We start from the raw sequence: 26,912 nt of genomic DNA on the forward strand, positions 1-26,912 counted from the left end.
TATGCATATATGTATGAAAAGATCACATGGTACCCCATAGATATGTACAACATTCATGTTTTTTGTACCAGTTAAAAAAATTAAATAAAAAACCCCCTATACTCAGTAGAAAGGTGAAGTTGAGGGGAAGGGCAGAAAAAAACCTCTTACCCTGGGGAGTAATGTTCTGTTCAAACTTGAATAGTGAATCAAAGGATGAAGACCTTCCCTGAGCATTCATAAGCCGGCTCTCATATGAGCTTGCAGACTAAATTCCCTCATTGTGACGGGTCTAAAAATTGAAGCTGAGAATTTGGTATCACATTTTTCTGTTAATTCTTCCATGCACCTGTCTAAGGCAAAGAGAAATCATCTTGTGGTTCACCTTCAGCCTTGGGTTCAATTATTCCTAAAGATAAAGTTCCAAAGAGATAAGAAGCTTCAACCTAAAAAAATACTATAAAACCATGAGTGGAAACAATGTTGTGGGGATCAACACAAAGACTTTGATGTTGCTATGATTAGACACCGAATATAAAGTAGCTAGATTTGATACTTTTAAGGATAAAGAAAAACTTAAATCTGAACAGAAAACCACTTCACATTAGGACAACTAAAATAAAAAGCATAGACAACATCAAGTGTTAGGAAGGGTGTGAAGAAACTGGGATCTATATATATTGCTGGTGTGACTTTTAAATGATGTGGCCATCACTTCTTGGCCTTTTGGCTAGGATCAAGTATAAAATGATGTGGCCACTTTGAAAATTGCTTGGCAGTTCCTCAAAATGTTTTTCGTCAAAAAGTTACACCATATATTTGCCATATGTCCCAACAATTCCACTCCTAGGGATATGCCCATGAGAAATAAAAACACATCTCCACCAAAAATTGTACATGAATGGTCACAGCATTATTCTTAATAGCCCCCAAATGTAAATAACCCAAATGTTAGTCAACATGGACAAACAGAATGTGGGTTATCTATACAACGAAATATCCAGCCTTTAAAATGAATGAGCACAGACATGATGGAACCCTGAAAACATGGTAAGTCTAAGAAACTAGACAGAGATTGTAGGCTTCCATTTATGTGTTATGCCTAGAAAAAGCAAACAGCAACAGAATGAAGGTTAGTGGTTTTCAAGGGCTAGGAGAAGAGAGGGATGAAGAGTGACTGCTAATGGTTCAGGGTTTTCTTTGGAGGTATGAAATGGTTCTAGAATTAGATCCAGTGATGTTTACTCAGCTCTCTGAATATACTAAAACCTGCTGAATTGTGTATTTTAAAGCATGAATTTTATGGTATGTAAATTATAACTAACAGCTCTTATATTAATAGAGAAATACGTTATTTATATAGGTTTTTTTTTTTTTTGGAGACAATATCTTGCTATGTAGCTCAGGTTGTCTCAAACTCAAATCCTCCTGCTTCAGCCTCCCAAGTGCTGGAATTGCAGATATACACCACCATGCCAACTGAGAAAAACATTTTTAAAAGCATAAAATCTTCTCTGGAAGTTAATTGAAAGACTCAGCATTTAGGTTTAATAGCAGATTAGACATAGCCGAGAGAGAATTAGTGAATTGGAAAAAAATATTCAAAATGTGTCTCAGAAAGATGACAATGACATATGAAAAAAGTTTAAGTGACATTGAGGGACAGGAGATCTAACATATCTACTAAATGTAGAAGAAAAAGAGGGAGAGAGTAGGGCCTAATTAATGTTTGGAAGGACAGTTCCTGGAAATTTTTCAGAAATGAAAGACAGCCAGGCACAGAGTCAAGAAACCTAACAGTTCTCAAGCAAAACAATGCGTATTAACTTTTCTAGGGAGAACTATTCACAAATTCACCTACTATTCTGGACAATAGCAAGTAAAATTTCTAGGTTGATCAGCAAAAGAATAGAAATAAATTGTTTATATCCAAAATTAGCAGAAGAACAAATTAATGAGAAGAAGAGATAGAAAAAGCAACAATCGAAGCAATAAATAACACCCAAAGAATATAGTAGATATAAATCCTGTGACTTCATTCTTCACGGGTGTTCCTGAGAGCACCCCTCAAAAAACTTCCCATGTGAGAACAGGCGAGTTTGCTTTCAGGACAACTTGGTGTGTGGAAGAGTAGAAATAAGAACTACTGCTTTGGAAAATGACTGGGTATCCCTTATTTACGTTGGACTTGGGTGTGCCCCAGAACACAACTATTTTGCTGTTAGATATAAACTATAGAGCAATCTCAGGGATATATACAGAAATGTTTAAAATGGAATTACTCCTGGCAGGAAAATATTGGAACTATCCAAAATAATTCTCAGCAGTAGACTAGATAAATAGGTAAATTGTGATATACACTTGGCTCTTCATGTCTGTGGGTTCTGCATCTGAGGATTTCACCAACTGCAGGTAGAAAAAAAATTGAAAAAAACCTGCACCTGTACTTAAAGTGTGCAGACACTTTCTGGTCATTATTTCCTAAGCAATACAGTGTAGCAGTTCCTTGCATAGCATTTACATTGCATTAGGTATCATAAGTAGTATGGAGATGATTGAAAGTATACAGGAGGATGTGCATAGAGAATATGCAAATGTTGCACCATTTTGTGTGTTAAAGACTTAAGTAGCCTCAGACTTTGGTATCCACAGGGGGTCTTGGAACCAATCCCTCATGGATGCCAAGGGACATCCGTGTTCATCCAATGAAATTTTACACAACAGTTTAATGAAAAAGAACAGCAGCTTTACATACATTGTCATGGACGCATTGTAAAAGTACAATTGCAAAAACAGCTGATTTTGATAGGGCTCAAAAACATAAAACTAAACATTGTAAGTTGTAAGGGAGAGATACACATATATACATACAAATAAATGAACACAGCCCTTTCTAGTTACATGTTTACATATATATATGTGTATGAATACATATTACTATAAAAATGTAAGGGGGTGATTAATACAAAATTCAGGTAGTTGATTACCTGTAGAGGTGGGGGAAGGGAGGAGATGTAACACAGGCTTTTGAGATACCAGCAGAAAACTATTTATGAATGGTGTGTCCCTGGGTGTTTACTTCTTTCTTCAAAGTATATGAAGTCTTTAGATAATATTTTAAATGTATGACATATTTTACAATAGAAAATTCATTTATTTAATAAGATTTTAAAAGGAGTCTTAGATGTATTAATTAGTTGGTTTCTGAAATTTTTGCAAAAAAGAAAGAAAACTTTTTGAAGAGAAATATGTTTAAGCACAACTGAAGTTGGCTTATTTAAAAAAGTAAAAACAGCCAGAAAGCATTTCTGTAATTCCTGAATTGCCCCCTGAGCAAAGTACTCATTTCCTGGGTCCTCTCTTCAGACCTACAATTGGGGTGCACTTGGTGAGGAGACTGCTGGTGCCCATGGAGGCAGGCAGAGAGGGCTGCAGCAGCTTGGCTGCTCTCTGCTTCTGTCTTCAACCTCCTCTTCTCTGCTCCTCTTCTGGTCTCCAACAGCTCCTCCTCTAGAGGCTCAACTATCCAAACTCTAGCCCTAGACTCCAGCCCTGACATTGTCCTGCAAAGTGTTGGAGTGGAGGAGGAGGTGGCAGGGCATGGGGAGGATAGGAGGTGGAGGAGGAGGAGGAGGAGGTTTCAGCCTGAGCAGGATTAAACACCAAGAGCAGGAAGGATGCCCTCAGCCAGGATGTAAGGGTAATGCTGCAAAGTGACCTGTTGCCCTTGGCCATGAGTCAGCAGTGCTGGTCCCTCAGAAGCTGGATGTGAGACTTGGGAAGAGAGAGGCTGGAGCTCTGGATAAGCTACCAAGGGCTTCTTGGCAGCTTGCACTTGTCAGGCTACACCCAGCTGCAGGGCTGGATGACTGCTGTGGAGACACGGTGCCCTTCCTCAGGTGCCCTGCAGCCTGCCTTACTCTAAGGCTGTAATTGTGAGCAGCTCTGGGCCACGCACTATTTCCTTGCAGGGAGAAGGAGTCCTCAGGATGGGGCAGACTACAGAAGCCCAGATGCTCTGTCGGAAAGCATCCATGCTAGCTCTCCCTTCCTAAAGCTGCAGTGTCGCTCTGAGCCTCAAGGTGGTACAGCAACACAGCCTATGTCACAACAGAGCCTAAGTCACACCATGGGAAAGCTTCCTTGGATGCAGTAAGCCTGGCTTTGCTTGTTTCGAACAACTGGCTCCTAATCCAGTGTGACCTGGGGGTCAGTCCTTGCCAGCTCATCTACTTCCATCCCCAGTGAGAATCAGAATGGTTTCCTCTGTTCTTTGGTCACTGAAAGGAAAACTCCTCTCTGCTCAGGCCCACCTAAGGAGCTGCTCGCTTGTGATCCTGAAACTTGTCCTGATAGACCTTGGCAGAGGGGAAGTGAAGGGGCCTTGGACAGTCATAGTCATGCACAGGTTAGCTCGGGCTCAGGCTGGTCTCAGCCTCCCTCTTGTGTCAGTTCCTTATTTCACCCATTCCCACCCTCTTCCCTTCACATACGTCCTGGGTCACTCCTCACTAGAATTTTTGGAAATTTCCATTCATCATGTCCACATCATTACGATTAGCTTGGAATCTTAAGTGTGCTATAAATTTTACTCCAAATTTACTCTCTTCTCATCTGTCACTTTATGTGACCACCCTGTGAATAGTAACAAACTTTCTTCTCTCTATCCTGTTAATACTGCTTTATTTTCTTTCTTAGCCCTTCCACCACCTAAAATACTTATACGTTTGTCACCCCTTTACCCCTGAGATTTGGGACTTGGCCAGTTTTGTTTTCTGCTGTGTTCCCAACCCTGGAACAGTGTTTGGTACACAGTGGGCACTCAGTGAATGTTTGTTGACTGGATTTATGGATCAATGAATGAATAAATGAATGAGAAGAGAGATGTTTACTTCTCTTCAACAGGCCTGTGGAAAAAGGAGTGTTCCAGTTTGTTGAAGTCTAGGGTTTGGCTTCAAGTGATTCACTAGTTACCTAAAGGACTTTGAGCAAGTAACTTTACCTCCTAGCATGGCCCATTTCCTAATCTGTGAAGTGAGTGGTCTGGATTTCGTGGCCTGAAGTTCCTGTCCTTCTCTGACAGTTTTTGGTTTTATGATTTTGCTTCTGAAAAGGGATGGTGTCATAAGCCAGGTGACACACAGTATGCATTCTGGACAGGAAGCAGTTGCAAGTGATAACCTAGCATCAAAATATGCTTTTGTGTATATGGATAAATGCATAATTGCTTCATAATGAAGTCTTTACAAATTATTCTCCTAAAATAATCTCCAATGTATGGAGATTGCTTATATTTCCTCTTTGGTCCCTGGTTCATATACTAATGATTTTATTTTTTCTGAGAAACAAAGAATTTTTAAAAAATTATTTCATTTGGACTCTTCCTAGGTTGTTTCTTCTTATTAGTGACATTATTTAGGGAAAGATGTCATGCTCTTAGTGTGTTTCCAATGTGGCAAGAAGTTTCAAAATAAAATTATAGCCAAGGGGACCCCTTATCTTTGAAAGGAATTATTGCCATAATTTTCTTCTTGCTATTTGGTTGTGATTGTTTCGTAGGATCAATACATGTCTGTTATCTAGAAGATATTAGAATAGTTTTTGACTGATGATCAGTTGCATGCGGGCAAAAAATTCCTATCGTGGGACATGGGTAGAACTTCACAAAAGTGATTCTGTCTCACCCAAAGGAGGGAATTTTTCATCTTTCTAAAGGAGCTTGAGGGAAAAGACCAGAACTGCCTGATGGATTCTCCCAAGACCCCAACTTCAAATATCTTCTCTTTATAAGGAAAAGAGTGGAGCTCCAGTGGTATCAAGGCTAGTGTGTAGTACTTATAATGAAAACAAAGCAAGACAAAACTTGACACCACTTGTGGTAGGCAGAATAATAACCCTCCTCCCCACCACACACATGCATCCCATTATGTCCAGGTCTTTATCCCTGGAATTTGTGAATATGTTACCTTACATAGCAAAAGGGACTTTGCAGTTGTGAGAAAGGATCTTGAGATGAGATTAACAAAGATTATCTTGGTTGGCTCAATATAATCTCCTTAAATTGGGAGATCTTTTCCCAGCTATGGCCAGAGGACAGTGTGATTACAGAGGAAGTCAGAGAGATGTGACATTGCTAGCTTTGAAGATAGAGAAAGGGACCAAGAGTCAACAAGTCTAGGCAGCATCTTGAAGCTGAAAAAACTCAAGGAAATGGTTTCTTCCTTGGAGCTCCACAAAGGAAAGTGGTTATGAGAACACTTTGATTTTAGGCCCATATCAGACTATTTTGAGTTTGCTAGTTTGAAAAGTATTATTAAACTATTTTATTTTTGTAAACAAGTGACTATTAAATGAGAGATGTACACTGCATTTGTGGCCCCCATGATACTTCAATTTGACAGCGCTGCTCTAGGGAATCCATGAACGATAGAGCACTTGAACAACAGGCAGTCCAGTCAGGTGGTGAGCAATGATGAAGTTCAAATACAGGCTTCTGAAACAGAAGGTTGAGACTTCTGTGTCCTCCTGTGCAGAACTGGAGGAGAAGATGTTATATTGCTCTTTACATCCTCAGCGCCTAATAGGATAGCTGCCATTTATTTGCTCAGTAATTATTTGCAGAATGTGTGTTTGATATTATTAAACCTAGAAAGTGCTTTGACAAGACCCAACGAGATGGTGAATTCATCCTGAACACATTTTTCCTGAAAGAATTAGGAACTGTGGTCTAACAGAAAACAGGAAGCAACAAGTAGGTCATTTCCCTTTTGACCAGTATTTGTGGCTCTACCTCACCCCTGCTGGACAGGATCATTTTCCATTTTCAGGAAAGAAAAATGTGAAGAAGAGATAGAAAAGGCAGTTTCAGGTGTGTGAACCCAAATACCAAGAAAGATCCATGTAATGATTTCTGTTTGGGCTATTTATCATCTCTGAGGCAATTTCTAATCATTGCAGAGAAAAATGACATGTGCGCAGAATTAGGTGACCAACTTTTTATTTGAAAGTTTGGTTCTTCTCTAATTTGCTCCAGGATCAGTTTAACTTCCCTTTATTTTCCTTCATCACACATGCTTAAAAGAGGAAATGTTTCATATTTACCCATGCTGAGAACTGTGAGGATTAATTAGTGACTCTACTTAGAAATGTTTTTTAAATATCAGAAATTTGTCTCAGTAACACATTATCCTGGCACAGAATTTGAGAATCTTATCAGTTGCTTCCTACAGCTCTGACACTGATATTTGTAGAGTCTCTTGTGGTTCAACAGTTACTATAGGTCCTTTAAAATATATTTGAAAAGTGACCACCATGATAATAATACATGTTTCTGGGTTTTTCCCCCATGTATGAGGTCATTGCTTAACTCAACTGAACTCTGTGCCATTAAAAATGGGGAAATACAATTTATTTCAGTGCCATTTGAGTCTGTTTTGAGGTACTGTGGACGGAAATATCCCAGTTGCTTGGTTGAGATGATTCATGTGGAACAGTCTGGAGAATAAACTTTATCTTGTCCTCATCTTTATTTTTGTTTTATATATGGAAACTAATCATTTGAGGTTGGCAACATGAATTTTGGGCTAAATTTCTTCAATAATTTTTTTCTATGTTTCTTTACCTCAGACCAAAAATCTCTAAATCTAGGCTGTTTTCCAAAAGCAAACCTGCTCACAAGCTCTCTAAAAGACTGCTAGCCTGGGAGAAATTACAGTAAGTCCACTCTGAGGTTGGTCGGGCTGACAACCCATTGCATTTTGGTCAACAACAGAGAGTTACAATTTAATGTCAGGAGCAAGAAAGGGAATTAGGAATGAAAACATTACCGGTGGACATGGTTGCCTGGTATGCGCACAGGCTGAGCACACTAGTCTGGTATCCATGCTGGGGCATGAAGCGTGGTCAAGGAGAAAATACTGGTGTCCTGGTCATTGAAAACACCATGGGTTTGTATTCACAGCCCCTGCTTGAAGTTCTTCTTTCAGCAGACAAAATGGCTGGTCTGGTTAAACACATACGTGCATATGCACCCGTCTCCCATCAGTTATTTTTTTTCTAGAAAGTCTGTTAGTTAAGACAAATGATATGGCCTGGGGGTAACTGACCATGCTGCCAATGACAAAAATGTCATATTCATAGGAAATGAATACCCTGCTTGTCAAAAAAACAGGCTACAAATGACAGGGTCAAGACATTAAACGCGCACAGAGAAATAACAGAGACACAACCCAACTGCTCTAAAATACATAGCAACCTATTCTAATGATATTTGTAAGACTTATAATAGTCATATATGTTTATTCTCTTCAACTAAACTCTTAATAGTCCCACAAGTCTTTTTAATATTTCAGTGGCCAGACTCAAATGGCATTAATTACCATAGACAGCTAAATGATATTTTAATTGACCAAATATTATGTAAATGCCTTAAGATTTTGGAGACTCCCATTAGACCATGTACAACTAAATGCAGTTGGATTGAGCTTTGATGATGTGAGTATTGCCTACCCTCTTTTACTCCCTTTCTGGCGAATGGAGAATGGATAGTTTTTGTCCATGTAATGTAGTGTTCTGTTTGAGAGCTGCTGTAAGCTTGCAGAGCTGGAGGCCACAGGGCAGTCTATAACCATCATTACTCTTCAAAGCTTATCTTTGTGATTCTATTTGGGGATTGCTGAAACATGTGGCCTTTGGTGACTGGCCATGACAACATTTGTAGAGTGGTCCAGTGCTGAGAATGGTGCCCTGGGCCAAGCTAGTAAGAGATAGTCAGTATAGATGGAGTAGATGTTTCTTTCGCCACTTGTTTTGTAGTTATATTAATATATCTTGGATTATAGCCTTGGATTATAGCCTTGTAAAAGATGGTGCATGCAACCTGCACCTGGTTAACGCTTTATTCCTGCAGGACTGGTGAATCTTATACCGGGTGTATTGAGTCTCAGTTTCTGGGAATGGGGTACCCAGTAATCCACATTTCTTTCAATAAACTTAATTTTAGAATAGTTTAAAATTTACAGAAAGGCTTCAGTATAGTACATCGAGTTCTCATGTTCCACATACCCAGTTTTCCTTATGACTATTCTACACTCATGTGACACATTCATCATAATTAATGAACCAATATTGACAGGTTATTATTCTTAATGAAGTCCACACTGCATTCTCCTTATGTTCTTATTCTATGAGAAGATCCTGTCCAGGATCTAAAATTACAATTAATTGTTCTCAGGCGTCTCTCAGCTCTGACACTTTCTCAGACTTTCTTGTTTTTAACTGATACATAAAAGCACAAACATGTTATGTCTTCATGAGGTACCATGTGTTGTTTTCAATACGTGACTATATTTTGCAAATGTTTAAATCAGAGTAAATGTGTCTCTCTCCATCTGTCTCCTCTCCTTGTTTTCATGACCTTTGACTGTCCTTTTTTTTGTCTTCTTCTTTTTTCCTTTGACTGTCTTGAGGGTAACTGGAGGATATTTTGTATAATGTTCATTAGTTGGGGGTTGTTGATGTTTTTCATGTGCTTGAATTGGGCTCATGGGTGTTGGAAGGAGGACCACAGAGGTGAAGAACCCTTCTTACAGCCCTTCAGGAGTACACACATGACTCGCTGTTGATGATCCCTTGGCTGAAATAGTTTTCCACTGTAAGTGATTCTCTTCCTACCCCACTCCATCTTTTCATACTTTGCTCTTTGGAAGGAAGTCATGTGGGTAGTGTATTTTTCAAGAGTGGGTAGTTATACTTCCTTGAAGGGAAGAGGGATTAAACTACATAAATTATGGGATTCTTCTGCATAGGAGGTTTATTTATTTGTTCAATCATTTTTTTCTATCAGTATGGACTAACAGATACTGTTTTACAATCCAGTCAATCAAATTATTCCAGTTTTATCCCTTGGAACTCTCTCTGCCTCTAGTACTGGAGTTTGAACTCAGGGCTTTGTGCTTGCTAGGCAGGTGCTCTACCAGTTGAGATATATCACCACCCCATCAGAACTCTTTCAGTTGGTCCTTAAGTCTTTAATTTAACATTTATTTTATATACTTATTTATTTTTATTTTTCTATTGTGCTGTGTGGGAGTAGATTGTGGCATTTACAAATGTTCTGATGATATATCAAATATATCATACTTGAATTCATCCCCTCCATCATTCTCCTTTATCCCTGCCCCCATTTCTAAAGTAGTTTCAACAGGTCTCATTTTCTGTTTTCATACATGTGTACCCAGCATCTGCATCATATTCACCTCCCATGCCCTTTTTCCACCTCCTTACTCCCCCACTAGTACTCCCTCCCAGAAAGGACCTGTTCTACCCTCCTGTTCTCCGATTTTTTTAATGAAAAAAAAAAAAAAGGACTTTTTTGTTTGTTTAAGAGAGCTATACAGGGAGTTTCCTTGTGGCCTTTACTATAACCTGAATTAGTTCATCTCCTCTATTTTTCTTCTGTCTTCCTTAGTCCCCTTTTTATGGTGGCTTCAACAGCTTCAAAAATTCTATATTCATTCTTGTATAGAGAGTACATCAACCACATTCACCTTAACTTCTTTTATATATTTATTTTTGAGATGGAATCTTGCTCTGTTGTCCAGGTTGGCCTTGAACTCCTGGGATTCAGGTGATCTTCCTGCCTCGGTCTCCTGAATAGCTGAGACTGTAAGTATGTAACCACCATCACTGGCTCTTAAATTTGTTTTTTAATTGATACATAAAAGCCTAAACATGATTCATATTAATGTGGCAACATGTGACGTTTCAATACATGAATGCATTGTTTAATGTTTAAGTTAGGTTAAATGTATCTGTCTCCTCAAACATCTATCATTCTTTATGGTGAAAATATTTGAAATCCTTTCTTCTAGCTTTTTGAGATAAATAGTACACAACTATCTTCTGTGCAAGAGCACATCAGAGCTCCTTCCTCCTAACTTAGAACCCATTGATCAAACTTTCTCCAAATCTCTCTCCTCTTCTAGTAACCCCTGACTTTGGTAACCACAATTCTACTCTCAAATTCTGTGAGACCAACTTTTTAAAATTCCCTATATGAGTGAAATCATGTGGTATTTGTCTTTCCGTGCCTGGCTTATTTCACGTAACATAATGATATGCAAATCCATCCATGTCCTTACAAATGATGGGCTTTCATTCTTTTTGGTTGTATATTATTCCATTGTGTGTGTGTGTAGATATATATATATATATACCACAATTCCTTTGTCCATTCATCAGTTGAAAGACACTTACCTTGTTTCCATTTCTTGGCTATTGTGGAACAGTGTTGCAATAAACACGGGAGCACAGATGTCAATTTGACATATTGGTTTAAATTTCTTCAGCTACACATCTAGTAGTAGGATTACTGGATCATAAGGTAGTTGTCTTTTTAATTTTTTAGGAACCTCTATACTATTTCTCATGTACTGACTGTACTAACTTACGTTCTACCATCAGTGCGCAGGAGTTTTTCACCAGATCCTTTCTAGCACTTGTTGAGAACAGTCATCCTTCCTGGAGTGAGATGGTATCTCATTGTGGTTTTGATTTGCAAGATCAAAGATCTTTGGAGATTAGTGATATTGAGCAATTTTCATATGCTTTTTGACCACTTTCTATGTCTTCTTTTGTAAAGTGTCTGTTTATAAAAGACATTTGTAACAGGTAGATTACCTGTTTTTTAATTAGGTTATTTGTGTTTTTGCTATTGTTTCTTATGTATTTTGGATATTAACCCCATGTCAGGTGTACAGTTTGCAAATATTTTCTCCCATTATGTAGGTTGTCTCTTCACTCTGATTATTGTTCTTTTCACCGTGCAGAAGCTTTTTAGTTTGATATAATCCCATTTGTGTATTATTGATTGTTGTTTCTCATTTTGGGGGTCTTGTCCAAAACCCTCCTTGCCTGTTCCAATGTGCTGAAGCATTTTTCTTATGTTTTCTTTTAGTAGTTTCATAATTTTGAGACAGGAAGCCAGCAAGTCATGTGAAGCAGTGACATGCAAGCAAGCAAACCAAAACAAGAAAACTGTAGGCCAATTGGGTAAGACCGGTGACCACCAAGATGGTGACAAATATTACTGAGGAACTCTCCTTAAGCCTCATTATACCTTCATTGTAATATATTAGCATAGTGAGAGCTATACACAGGTATAGGCATGTTTTGAGCCCTATGTCTTGGTGCTTATGCACTAAAAATTTCTCTCTTTCCTGAAAAAACCTGAATATTTAAACCCTCTTCTATAAAATGAAATGTACATTTTTGTTCATGGCTGCTCTGCCTATGGGGTAGCCAGCTGCGCTGCTGTTCTTTAATGAACTTACTTTTCCTTCACTTTAGAACTAGTCTGTGTCTGATTTCTATCCTATACAAGACAAAGGACCCACCTAGGCGGTGACAGTTTCAGGTCTTGTATTTAAGACTTTAATCTATTTTGAGTTGATCTTTTTAACTGGTGAGAGATAGGGGTTTAGGGTCATTCTTTTGCTTGACATTAACCAAGTTTCCCAGCACCATTTATTGAAAAGACTGCCCTTTCTTCAATGTGTGTTCTCAGCCCTTTGTTGAAAACCAGTTGGTTACAGATGTGTGGCATACTTGTAGGCTTTTTGCTCTGTTTCTTTGTCTTTTTGCTATAATCTTGTTGTTGTGTTTTTGGGGAACACTTCTGGCACATTCTGCCAGTCTAAGATGCTCCAGGAATCCACACTTATAACAAGTTCTATCATATTTTAAAATTGAAGACTTACAATTTTCAACCACCACAACCCAAAATTTCCAAATGTCCTGTTTATTGGTGGATATAGGACAGAGGTTTTTTTTTTTTTTTTTTTTTGAACAACTACTTCTAGAAGAATTTGTATTTACCTTCAAAATCAAGAGACTGTGAAGCTCAACAGATCTACTATAGAATATGGTGACTAGTTAACAATGCATTGTAGATTTGGAAATTGCCAAGAGAGCCCAGGACCCCAGTCTTCTGGGTCCCAGACACACCACTGAGGAGGACAGCAGTTCTAAGTTAACCCAACCATTTTCAAAGAGGACATTGAGTCACAGGCAATTTCTGCTGCAAAGAAAAGACTTAGGCTTGCAAACCTGAGGGCCAGCTGTGCACAGGGCTGAGGTGTCACTCAGCAAGGGGTGGGCAAGGTAGAGGCAAGGTTGTGGATGAGCCTGGGATGTAGGATGGAACACTCTGTTTGCTTAGGGTGCCAAGTCTGTGTCTGTGTGCCAAGTCTGTGTCTGTGTGCCCTTGTCTGCATCTCTATTCCTTTATAACTGGATTAGCTATGTCAATACGGTGAATCATGGAAGTGTACCTAGAACCCATTTCAAATTCTTATTGATCACTTTACTGTGGTGATGAAAATGCTACCCCAGAGCACAAAACCACCCCAGGACGAAGGTAACTGGCTCTTGCTTATCTTGGTGCTGTCTTAGTTTCCATATTTGCCTTGGCTCTTCTGTGATAGCCAAACATTTGTTTGCTCTTTAGAGTGTATCTGACGGTGGTTCTTTTTTAGTGATAACAAAAAATTATATATACTTTTTGGCCAGACGTGAATGTCTGATCTCATGGCCAAGAGTCACTTGTCGGCTATTATTACTTGCACTCCCATGTGGTCCATTTTGATTTTTCTTCCTCCTCTCTTCCCTGTGCCACTCCTCCTGCATCCATCCTCACAGACTCTCCCTCACTTCTGCAGAGGATATGTGGGGCGATCCTCCAGGTAACATGCCACTGGCAGGCTGCATTGTCAACAGCAGCTGTCCTCCAGGTAGGATTCCTGGCACATCCTGGAACATTCTAGAAGCATGCATGCCACTTAGTACAGTAGCCAGTATGATTATTTTTTACTGGGGACTGGAGGTGCTGTGTTTTGTCTCACAGAGCTTTTCCACATCTGTTGCTGTGTTTGAGTGTAGTAAAGCAGAGATTCATTTGAAGTGGGATTTTTTTTTTCCATTTGAAGCAAGAGTGCAAATGGGCTTACTTTTAATTTTCTTGCTGCCACCTGGGAAGAATTTGTCATTTCATTCTAAAAGGAAAAGGAAGAAGAACCACAGCTGACATAATCGAATGCAAGTCTGTGCTAAACAACTCCCATACCTCCGGTACAGTAATTCTGGCAATTTGTGTGATTGTCCGTGTCTATGTGGGATCTCTCAGGGAGCAGACTTTGGAGTTTCCACACAAATTATTTTCTGTCTCCTTATTCGTAAAGCTCCTAAAGGTGTACAGTGATAACTGGACTGGGAGGCTAGGTGAATAAGACTAAACAACCAAGTATAAGGGAGCTAGAGGGGATGGCGACACACAAGGAAAAACACCCTAAAAAATTAGTTAGCATTTGTTGCCCTCAACGCAGAGAAACTAAAGCAGGTACTTTAAAAGCAACTGAGGCCAATAGGAAAAGGAGACCAGGAACTAGAGAAAAGGTTAGATCAAGAAGAATTAACCTAGAAGGTAACACACATGCACAGGAAATAAATGCAAGTCAACTCCCTGTATAGCTTTCCTTATCTCAACTAGCAAAAACCCTTGTTCCTTCCTATTATTGCTTATACTCTCTCTTCAACAAAATTAGAGATAAGGGCAAAATAGTTTCTGCCGGGTATCAAGGGGGTGGGGGGGAGAGGGAAGGGGCGAGGTGGGTGGTAAGGGAGGGGGTGGGGGCAGGGGGGAGAAATGACCCAAGCATTGTATGCACATATGAATAATAATAAAAAAAAAGACCTTTCAAGTGGATCTGATCAAAGCGCTAGGCGGAGCTAGTGCATCCAGGATGGTGGCTCTGGGCTTCTGCCCAGGCTCTGCCTCCTTGCTCCTTTCTCCCTGGTGCTCTTCTGTGGCCTCAGGCTGCTCTGCCTGGTTTTCCCTGGCCAGTTCCTCTCCAGGCCTGCCCCCCAACTGAGGAGGTACTTTCCTGTCCACTCCCCAAGGAGGCGCCTCTGGGCTCCCAGCCATCTGCTCTGACCTTGCAGTCACATCCTTCACTCCCTTCCTCTGGGAGGTCTCTGGGATTCCACTCTAACCCCTTACCCATTTCTTCTTTCCAAACTACCATAGCGCGTGACCAACATTTCCCATCCCGGAGTAGTCTTCAGGGAAGTTCCAGTTTTCAGGGAAGTCTAGCTTCTTTAAACACTCACAGGTTGCCACCTGCCTCTTGGCTCTGACCCTGTGAAGGTTGCAAACGCCCAAGGGACAGCCTGGCCCACAGCAGAAGGGTGCCGCCCGCTGAGGGTGATTGAAACACACCCAGAGGCCAGAGGTGATATAGGCATGCCTTCGCCCCTGGGTGTCCTTTGGGTAGGGGAGCCCGCCTTGCCAGGCTTCTAGAGTCCCTTTTCCTCTTGGCCTGTCCCCTACTTTCCTTTTCTCTCTCTGCCCAGTAAGGACAGCTCCTCTGCTTGTTTAGGTGATGACAAGCTTCTTAACCCATATCTGTAATATTCTTCAGAGCCATGACCTGTAAAATCAATCCTGAGCTCTCACCCCCAAGAAAACCACAAAACAAACACAAGACCAATATAAAACCTGAATGCAAACCATGCAAGACCTTCACACGCTAAACACACACAGAACACAGATCCAGAGGGAGGTGGAGGAGGGTGGGGGTGAAGACAAAGGCCATCTTGTGCCATTACAATTACAATTCTCCAGTGGTCCCATGTCTGTCTAGTTTTGGAGGCTGGCTGTATTACAGGTGACACCATAGCAGGAAACATGGCCCCAGTCACTTTTGTTTTTTCATTAAGTCCTTGATTCTTGTGTGAGGAGCACTTCTGCCCCATCCCCTGGGGTTAGCCCTGATGATCCCAAGCCCAACTGTGGCAACTCACACTTGCTGTGTTCCCATCTGCCCCAGGTTTTCTTGATGACACATCCCATTCCTTGTACAATAGCCAATTTCTTATAATCCTTTATTGGATAGTGATGGGAATATTATGACAGAAAGTGAGAGGGTGGTGGTGCAAATAATGAAAAGGCATTGTTCTTGCTCTCCTGCGACCCACATTGTAAAGAAGAGGTATATGGACATTTCCATAATCTACATTCAATTGCATTCTTTATTTGTGCATTTCCAGGGAATGGAGTGTTGAGAAAGCTCTGGAGGAGGAGAGATGACCTTTGATATAGATGCAAAGAGTTTTCTCATGGGAGGTGGGATTTGGTCATGACCTTGAAGGAAGGCTAGGACTATGCCTGGAAGGAATATGCAGTTGAAAGTGCAATTTAGGCATAAGAGAGCCCAGATGGAACACATCTGTGTGTGTCCGCAGAGAGGTTGGGTAGACCATGTGACTGCTGTAGCACTTGTGGAGAGATGTGGAAATGGGAACGGCAAGGGACATGGGACCAATGCTTTTGGAGCCTTTGCCTGCACAGAAGCATTCTTCTAGTTATTCCAGAGTTAGCTATATAAAAATACATCATTCACATTAAAACATCTAGCATGGTATTTTACCTTATGAGCATCACCCCTTGTTTTCAGTTTTGAGCTTTAAAGAAGATGTAGAAAAAAAAGTACACATCAGCTGGTCATTATCTCAGCACTGGGGATGCTGAGTTTGTAGCCAGCTTGGGCTACATAGTGAGACCCTATCAAAAACAAACAAAATGCACCAGTATCCTAAAATTTTTGTGGGGCTCCTTTTCCTTTCTAAATGAATACTTTCTTTTACTTGTGAAGTCTGTTTTGACTTTGTAAGTGGTTTTATGCCTTTACTTTTGTTTTATGTCTGTATGTGTTAGGGACAATCTGCCTGTGTTAAAATGTCAGTTCTGGTGCTTCCCAGAGGTGCACTCTGGACAAATACCTAAGCTACCTGTTTCTGAGATTCTTTGTGTGTGGAATGAGGATAACATGGTATGTACCTTTCTGGGTGATTGTCAGGGGTAAGTGGAATTATACACATATGAAACAGCAAGCACCCACTCTTGCTGTTATGCCTGTAAGGACTAAATGAATGAAATGAATGCCTAGTAGTATTTAAAGAGAGTAATGCAGACATACCAAGAAGCAGCCCTCTGTTAGTTCTAAAGCGTGCCTAGTAAAGGAAACTCCTACCCTTAGCCTCCCAACACCTCCCTAACCTTAAGGAGTCTGTGATAGTTTCTTATGTAACCTTCCAGAATCAATGTGTACTTCTAGAGCTTATGTGTATTTGCCTCTGTGTCTCTGAACCTGAGCTATGTGTGTGTGTGTGTGTGTGTGTATGTAAGCACACACACGTGTGGATAGTTCTGCATCTTGTATTTTCATATCATCGTGTACTTTGGTGATTATCCCCTCTCTGTGATATGGATCACTGTACTGCTTTTAACTGGCAATATAGCATTTCATTTCATAAATAAACAAACAAGTCCCTTACAGATGGAGGGTTAGATTGCCTCTGCTCTTTGTGTTATGTAACAACATTGCAATGATCATTTTGCCTCTCTCTCTTTTTTTTTTTTTTTTATGGTGGAACTGGGATTTGAACTCAGGGATTTGCACTTGCAAAGCAATCACTCTACTGCTTGAGCCAAACCTCTAGTCCTGCAGTGCTCATTTCAATATGCTTTCTTTTTGATGGGTGCTATTACATTGTAAATTATGAAGTAAAATTTCCTTTTCTTTCCATAAACTCTTCAGTAGAATCTTTATTTTCTAGTCACGCTTTGTGAGTTGGATTTACTTTGGGGGAGTGACATGAAGTATTATATGCAGTTTTAAGATGGTTTTAAAAACCCAGAGGTTCCCATATGGGAGTCACAAGGAAAATTTTTTAGTGAAGAAAATCTCTTTGATGGAGTATCATACTATACTTAAAATGTGCCTTTTGAAGAAAAATATTTGTTCCAATAAATACGAAAAGTAGAATACAGCCCACTGTGGTGGTGTGTGCCTATAATCCCCATTACTTGGGAGGTTGAGGCAATAGGGTCCCTTGAGCTCATGAGTTGGAGCTCAGCCTGGGCAACAGAGTGAGATGCCATCTCAAAAAACAAACAAAAAAGCAGAATACAGATTTTTCTTTTATTTTCCTTTGGCAGTTCTGGGGTTTGAACTCAGGGCCTTGTGCTTGCCAGGCAGGTTTCTACCACTTGAGCCACACCCCCAGCCTTTTTTGCTTTAGTCATTTTGGAGATAGAGTCTTGAGAACTATTTGCCAGGGCTGGCCTCGAACCTTGATCTGATCTCTCTTCCAAGTAGCTAGTATTACAGGCATGAGCTACTGGAGTCTGGCCAGAATACATATTTTTCTTGTTATTATAGCAGCTTTTATTTTCTCAATAGACTTAAAAACTAATCTATGTGTTGAATAAAAGACAAAGAAGGAACATTTGTGGATGAGAAGTCAAATATTTAAAATTATTTTGTATTTTCTCAAGTTTTATCAAATGAGTGTGTATTGTGTTCACGGCTGAAAACAGAAAATGAGAAACTGTTTAAAGTATCAAACTGAAAGAGGGAAAGGACCTTTGGAGAAAAACTGTGACAGTTTTAAGAAACAATGGAAGACAGTGGAAAGGGGCACACAGGAAAACACAGTCACTGGTTCTACAGCTAAAACCTGGGAACTGCAGTCAGCCTATGGATAAAATGTACAGGTCTGAGCCTGTAATTCTGGCTACTTGGATGACTGAGATTGGGAGGATCACGGTTCAAGGCCAGCCCAGGCAAATAGTTTGAGAGACCCCCATTTCCAAAATAACCAGACCAAATGGTGAGGCTGAAGTGGTAGAGTACCTGCTTTGCAAGTGTGATGCCCTGAGTTCAAACCTCAGTCCCATCCAAAAAAAAAGTAATATCACTATTTTAATAGACATCAACATTTGGCAATCTTTAGTCATAAAATCATCATCCATCATCATCAGTTTTTTTCAGTGACATCCTTAGTCTACATTCTTTTATTACTTTTAATATTATAATATGTAACAGGACATTTAACCCAATTTTTAGCCCCCATCATAATAACCCTTTTTTATAAGCATACATCAGTGATAGAAAGTAATGGGTTTCACTAAGACATTTTCATATATACATATAACATACTTTGTATCATCATCACTTTTGGAATGTTGTCCTCTACAGGGAAATCAGTTGCTATTTGGAAAGCTCCTTGTGTAGACAACTTCCTTGCTTAACAATGCTGGGTAAAGGAGATCTCTAGTGTATTTGCCTTTCTTAAACATGTACTGTTACTTTAAAAAATGCTACCTTTAAATAGATCTGTTTGCTTATAACTTGGTTAATGATCTTTGATTATACACTATTTTCTTCTTGTTTAAATTGTTTAAGAAAATGTCACTATAAAATACTGATAGTGACCATGGCAAGACTTGGAAAAATGACCCACAGGTCTAGTTGCATTCCAAAGAATTCAAGGGACTTTCCAAATTAATTCATTTGGATTCCACTTGGAATCTGTAGTTCAGAGGAGGACTGACAGAACCTTATGCTTCTTCCCATCTCTAAAGACAGTTTACAAAGCAAATAACTTGTGTTTTACTTCCAGGAAACAGATTTCTCAAGCATAATCAGGATTTGTTACAGGTGTTTGATCCAGACAAGTCGTGTGTGGTATATGACATTACTGTGGTACTTAATTTTAAACTTTACCTTCCAAGGATTTTGCTTGATTGCAGCCTATCAGTCTTTTGAAATGATAGGTTTTGTTTTGTGTCAGCTCCCCCGCTCTCCCCCACCAAACCTCTGTCATTCTTTAGATGGGTCTGAATTACTGAAGTTGTTTCATTTTGTTTTTTGTTGTATTGAATATTCTTAGAATTTACAGTCCTTGAATTTCATTTTTTCCAGGTTCCATTCCTCTCTTTTCATATATGAATACAAAATACATCCACCATATTCACTTTCATCCATCCTTTCCTTATGCCACCATAAGGGAATAAGACTTTAAAAAATTTTACATTTGCTCTGAGGAGAAAAAAGTATTCAGAGGTCTTGAAAGGATATTAGACAATAGAAGAAATAATCTATTTTGCAATACCCTTAAAAATGGCTTCAGTAAATCCAAGCCCCAGCAAAGCAGTTGCCTTGCTGCTAAGATCCATTCCATTTGTCCTCCCCAGAGAAGGGACATGGTCTAGGAGCTCAATGACTTCATCTCAGTAATTTTGTCCTTGTCCTGTTGGTGATAATTTAGATAGAATTAAAATATAGAAGACATAAGTTTCTTGTCTGCTTTCTTCCTTACGGTGTCTTCACAGCCTAGAAATACTTGGCTCACAATATATGCTTGAAAAAACATTTTTTTTTTGGTGGTGGTACTGGGATTTGAACTCAGGGCTTCACACTTGCAGAGCAGGTGCTCTACTGTTTAAGCCACAATTCCAGCCCTTTTTGCTCTGGTTATTTTGGAAATAGGGTCTCACTCAGCTTTTTTCCATTGAGATAGGATCTTGCCAACTTTGTTTGCCCAGACTGTCCTGGAAACTGTGATCCTCCTGATCTCAGTCTCTCAGGTAGCTAGGATTATGGCGGACAGCTCAAAAATCATTTTTAAGTGAATGAACTGATGAATGGCAGCAACAGTTACTTTACACCTATTGTTCCCTACACTCACAGAGGGTACAGATTTTTTTTCCGGCTAATAATGTCTCCTTACCTAGACAGAAGCAAACAGCACCCAGCTCTGGTGCTGAGTCTCTTGTGCTAGGTTTCTGATGGCGGAAGCTGGGAGGCTGTTCACGTGAACAGGTCTGTATTCTAACCACTTCATTTATTACAAGCCCATAGACTGAAAACTACTGGATTTATTCTTTTGAAACTTGAAAAATATGATTTAAAGAGCATTAACTTTCCTAAAGACTCTTCCATTACCTGGCTCAGGGGTTTCCTTGGATGATCAAATGCATCAAGATCAAATACTTAACAATTACAGACTCCTTGAAATGCCCCATGTTGGTTTTTGTTTTGAAACGTAGGAAATGTGTGATTGAAAGATGGTTTAATTACACATGTGGGATGAAAACAGTACATTCTGTTGCTATTCATAAATGCATATAACCCATTCAAGCAAGCCATGGAAATTGTGAATAAAATTACCGAAAGAACTTTGCAATGGTGGTTTTCTGAATGTCACCAATCAGTCCACAATGGGAGACCTGCCAGAATTCCGTCCTCCATGTGCATCAATACTGAATCATGGCAAATCTGGTGCTCTCACTGACCTGCCTGCATTGTTTACTTTAAATCTTTATGGACTCCAGAATCGAGAATCTGATGCCTCCATGGGTGTGCACAGACAAGGGGCAGCCTCTGAGCAGCAGCTGGCCATCTGCAGTGAGTGTCGCCTGTTAGTTCAGCAAAGCAGGCAGCAAATGCATACTCCAGCCTGGAGGCTGTCAGAGCTGGGGCTCTATTCACAAGTTCATGTGCACATGCACACTCTACCAAGTTCCCCTACGGAGAGGTGTGCACCCAAGCTTAGCACGAGAGCTGTGTGGTGTGTGCTGGGTGCTGGTTGCTTCTATTTAGTTAAGGAATCTTATTAACCAGAAAGAATTCTGATGTCAGCTTGGTCTTTGTGACTTTCCGTAGTCAATGTTTATGAAGGAGATAGATTATTAGTGGTCTAAGATACCTGATGAGGTATCAATTTGTATCATGCAATAGTCATTTTTCATTTTCCATCACTGTGGTAGTTTTGATGTACTCTCTTCTGTGAGACTACATATGTGAGAATAATATGATGGAGGACGCTGAAAGGAGGCAGAAACTTTCAGTCATTTTTTCCCTCCTACTTGTAGGGTAGAGGTGTGCAAAAGGTCACAGCCCAAGTCAGCTTGGGAATCCTTCTTATTTTCCAAGTCTGTCTTGAAACAACAAAGCTGTGGCTTAGGTATGGTCTGGCTTCCCCTGAAGTCAGGGTGCCCAATCCCTAGAGCCAGGATTTATCTGGATCTGACATGTCTGTCATCCTGAGAGGCCTGCTCAGGAGAGCAGAGATCCTGTTAGCTTGGCTTTCCCATCTGTAAAGCAGAGATCTGACAGCGGAGTCTGCCTGTGTCCCAGGGTGGAGAGGACCTATGAGTCTTTGAGTCTTTGAAGGCAGGAGCTGTAAGAATTCGAGATAAAAGCTTCTGGAGATCAAACAGTGGGCAGAGGCCTTTGGAGGGCTCACGGCATCTCTACATCTGATTTGCCTTTCTCTCTCTTGCAAGCCCTTGACATTCAGTTTGTTGTCATGTAAGGACTTGAGTTGAGGTGGGGAGAGGTGCTGTAATGCTTGTAAGTCTCCTCCCTCTGTCCCCACTGGGGAAGTGAGAAGGAAGGAGAGGTACAAGGAAGGTTGGAGGGGAGGGAAGAGCAGGCTTTACTGATCTCTTCCTAAGAGCTCAGGAGGAGGAGAAAGGCAACAAATGGATCAGCTGCATGAAGATACTCTCTGTTGGTGGGATGTGTCAGGCTTCTTCAAGTCTTTTGGTAGTAGGCTCCTCTCAGTTGGGGCTGCCCTCCCTCCTTCTAATCCTGGTGATGCTGGTATCAGGGCTAGTGATGATTATCCTGTCCCAGCACATGGTATTCTTCTCTACCATTTGTTGTGCATCTGTCTGTCCCACTAGGCTGAACTCTCTAAGGACAGGAGGGAGCTGGACTCTACCCATCTTTACAACTCTTCCTCTTATTCTGAATCCCAAGTGCCTAGCACGGAACCTGCTAGGCAGGATTGAGAGTGTGAGAACAGTGCCCTCATATCAAACCCAAGGGATTGCTAAGCTCTAGATTATAAGATCCTTCTAGAGCCTTCTGGCTCCTTCTAGCACAGCTATGCTACCAGGAGAGAGTGATACATAACCATTATGAACCTTCAACCTGGTTAAATTCTATATTCAGCCCACATCCTACTCATCTCCATGTCTGTCTTCAGTATAACTTCTGAATTATCAATCTCACTATAGGTAGAGATACACTCTCATCTATATTTATAAGCTGAGTTCATGCTTCTTAATAATCCCTGCCCAGCACAATACTCTGTAGTAAGCGCTTTAAAACAGTTTGTGTAATCTAAGTTTTCTCAGCCTAGGTGGTTATGGTAATAGCTCACCAATATATCCATATCTGAATTCTCTGAACTTGTCAGGCTATCTTTGTATAGTAAGAGACGGAGAGGTTAGTCTGGATGATCTGGCTGAGTCTGATGTAAGCACAAAAGTCCTTCAGGAGGAGCAACTCAGAGAAGGTGATGTGACCATAGAATCAAAAGTCAGACTGATGTTCTGTAGACAGAGGAAGGGGCCACAAGCTAAGGAAAATAGTTGCCACTAGAAGCTGAAAAAGGCAAGGAAATGGACTCCTCTTGGAGCTTCCAGAAGGAACCAGCCATGCCAATGCCTTGACTTTAGCGCAGAGAGACTGATTTTGGATTTCTAACCTCCAGAACTGGGAGAGAATTTTTTTTTTTTTTTTGTAGTCTAAAGCCAAAAAGTTTGTGGTAATTTGTTAATGTGACTTACCTAGTTGTAGGGTTCTGGGGTGACCTCAGAGCAGTGCAAAAGTCTTGCTGGACTGAGGAGCTAAGGAAATAGGTACAGACCGACCTGCTGACTTGCAGCCTTCTAGGTCTCCAGGCTAGGGAGACTCCATCCATTGCACTCTGTACATCCTTAGGATTGAACCGTACAACTCTGGCTGGAGTAGTTGCTTGGTGGTGGTTGCAGCAGATGCGAACAACCAACAAAGCATCCTTAGCTCCCCAGATCTCCTCCCCTTAGGGCTCACCCCCTTCCTCCTTAAATCATCTACAGCAACATGGTGGTGGGGGCGGGGCCTCCTGGCTTATGGTGCTTCCCCAAATCACATTCCCAGAAAGCAGGAACTAATATCCTCAAGAAAATGGGTTCCCAAGTCACAATAGTTACCTTGAAGGCAATGAATGAGACAATAATAACCATCCAGAGCAGTCACTGGAATACTGGAGCTTGATACTTATCCCTTGAGAAATGAGTACTTGAGACATTAGTACTGTGAAACAAGATTGAGAAGTTTCAAAGAACAAAATGGAAATATGTGGGAGTAAAACTTAATAGTTGAGACAGAAAATTGAAAAGGAAAGCCAAAGTCAAGGACACGGAGGATAGGAGTAGAAACAATTCTCCTATTACTCATCTAACAGGAATCAGAGGAAGAGAACAAAAAGGAAAGAAGATGACTCTGGAGAAGTGTAGAATTCCTAGGATTGCAGATGGAAAAGCGAATTAAAAGATCCCCAGCAAGATGAGAACTCCACCATCACCATCCATAGACTCAGTCATGGTGGCTGTTCTAGCCGCAAATGTGTGGCTGGTAACATGGTAACAGAAGGCAAGGGGACTCTTAGAGATACCTAGACCTTCTACAACACCACCATTGAAGAGGTGCCCCTTAATGCTGCTGTCCTCACCTGAAAGGGGCTGTCCTGCTACCTGGCCTCAGCCAGGACTGAATTCTGGGAGGCTGAGGAGCAGCTGGAGGGGAGAGGGAAGGGAGCCAAGGGATGGACATCTTGTCTTTTTTTTCTCCTTTGAATAAATGTCACTTTTTGAGGCAAAAGGAAAAAAAAGATGAGAGCCCACACCTACAGATTATAGTGATACTTAAGAAACTAGACACAAAAAGTAGACCATTCACTAAGCCATGAAGAAATTCACTATAAAACCCAAAGGATATTCGTACCATATAGAATATGTTCTACAACTGTGAACAATATAGGCCCATTTCACTACTGAACACAAATGCATAATCCTTACATGACACATGAGCTAATTATGCATAAAATGAGTTAAATAGGAAGCAGAGTGAGATGTATACAAAATACATTTTATACAAGCTAAAAATGCATGTGCAAAACACAAATATGTCTTCTACAGGAACTGATACAAATCAACAGATGCATAGTGAACAAATCAGAATAACTGACTGGGTAAGGTGGTAAAAATAAGGAAAGTTAGGGATACAAATATATATAAAAGAGTAAAAGGACAATTTTTTGTCTGTGTCACTATATATACATATCTATATGATCATATATGTTTCTCTATATATAATTTAACTTATAAGTCTAGCTTCTACTTACAGAAAACATGCCACCTTTGATTTTATTTGATTCTGGTTCACTTTGCTTAACATAAAGTTCACCAATCCCATACATTTAAGAGCAAACAACATAAATTCATTCTTATTTATGATTGAATAAAACTCCACTGTGTATATACCACATTTTCTTAATCCATTCATCAGTTGTGGAGCATATTGGCTGCTTCCAAAACTTAGCTATTATAAATAGTGCTGCAAAAACCATTGGTGTGCAAGTGGCTCTATCATATCCTGGAGTACATTCTTTTGGATATATGCCTAGAAGTGGTATAAAAAAGGACAATCTGTGCATAGCATGGAATATGAAAATTCTGCTATTCCTTCTGTTTCCTCCCAAAGTAGATTTTCAAAATGGCCACCATACTTTATGACTCTCTTTGTTAAGAGGTAGAGTCTATTCTTCCATCTTTTGTATTTCACTTGTCACTTTTTTGGATCTGATTTCCTTGTGAAAGTCCTGACCTAGGTTTCAGAAGGTCATGCAGCTTCTGCTCTTATTACTGTGAATCCTGAAGCCACCATATGAGTGAGCACTCCTGGGAAGCCCACTGGAGGTTGAAAAGCAAGTAGAGAGAGGTTCCAGTTGTCCCCACTGGACAAGCAAGGCTGTCCAGCCAGCCTTAGCCAGCCCATTAAATGTAAGTAGAAGCATAAACAACCTTAGCCACTATCAGCTGAATCCAGCATGGTCCAGAAATGTGACCCAAGTTGTAGACTGAAGGACCATGAACTACATAAAAGATGGTTTTGAGTTTTTAAACTTTGGAGCAGTTTGTTACACAGTAAATGCTAACTAGTACTACCTCTTCCTATTTTAAGTCATTATCTTTGGGATAAGAGGAATAGCTTCTCGCTTTCACTCCTTATGTGTGATTTCTTTCCCTTCATCCATTCATCCATCCTTTCATTCATATATCCATCTATTAATAATTTATTGAGTATCCATTCCTTGTCTTATAAGCTGGAGGTACAAAGAGAAAAGATAAACTTGTACCTCCTAAAAATTCAGATAAAGCGGGCTAGGGGTGTGGTTCAAGCAGTAGAGCACCTGCCTAGTATGAAGTCCTGAGTTTAAATCCCAGTACTACTAAAAAAAAAAGATTTTAAAAATGAAATCCTCTCATATTATTAATATATGACAATTCAAAAACAAAATAAAAAAAATTGAGCCTTCTAACAGATCACAATGACGTCCTACCGTGAGACTACCAGGTTGCAAGGAAGTTAAACACATGGGTAGGTTTTTCCCAAAGCAATCCTAACTTCAAGTCCTCCCAACCCAGGGACCAGACACTAGAATAAACAAATCTTCTGATGATGTCTGTTTGTCACTGCAGGATCACTGCCAGACTTTGAGTCTTCCCAGAAGCTACCATCATGGAGCTGTGACAAGCCATTCCCACTTTTCCTCTTCTGAATTGCTTGATCCTTAGCAAAATAATTTTTTTTTGAAACCCATAAGTTTGGTGGTTTGTTATGTAACAATAATAAACAGTATTAGAGAATTCTCCTTTAATTTCTCTAATGATTAAAATTTATAATTTTTTCAGGAAGTCTGATACATTTTGTTAGAATGTTCTTAATTATTTAGTAATATTAGCTGTTATAAGTATAGTTTATTTACATTTTTTTTAAAAAGATTCATATAAAGTGACAGAGGATTTATAATATGGACACCCAGCAGGAAAACGTAAACCAGACAAAGGTGACACTTTGAAGTATGAATAGGAGTTATCTTTGTAAAAACGCAATGTGTGCAGAAAGGAAGTGAGGGGGTGTGGGTTGGTGGAGGAACTGGGGCCAGATATGTAGGACACTGGAGAGATTGATAGG

This window comes from Castor canadensis, chromosome 10 (genome assembly GCF_047511655.1).
Source record: "Castor canadensis chromosome 10, mCasCan1.hap1v2, whole genome shotgun sequence".
NCBI classification, from domain to species: Eukaryota; Metazoa; Chordata; class Mammalia; order Rodentia; family Castoridae; genus Castor; species Castor canadensis.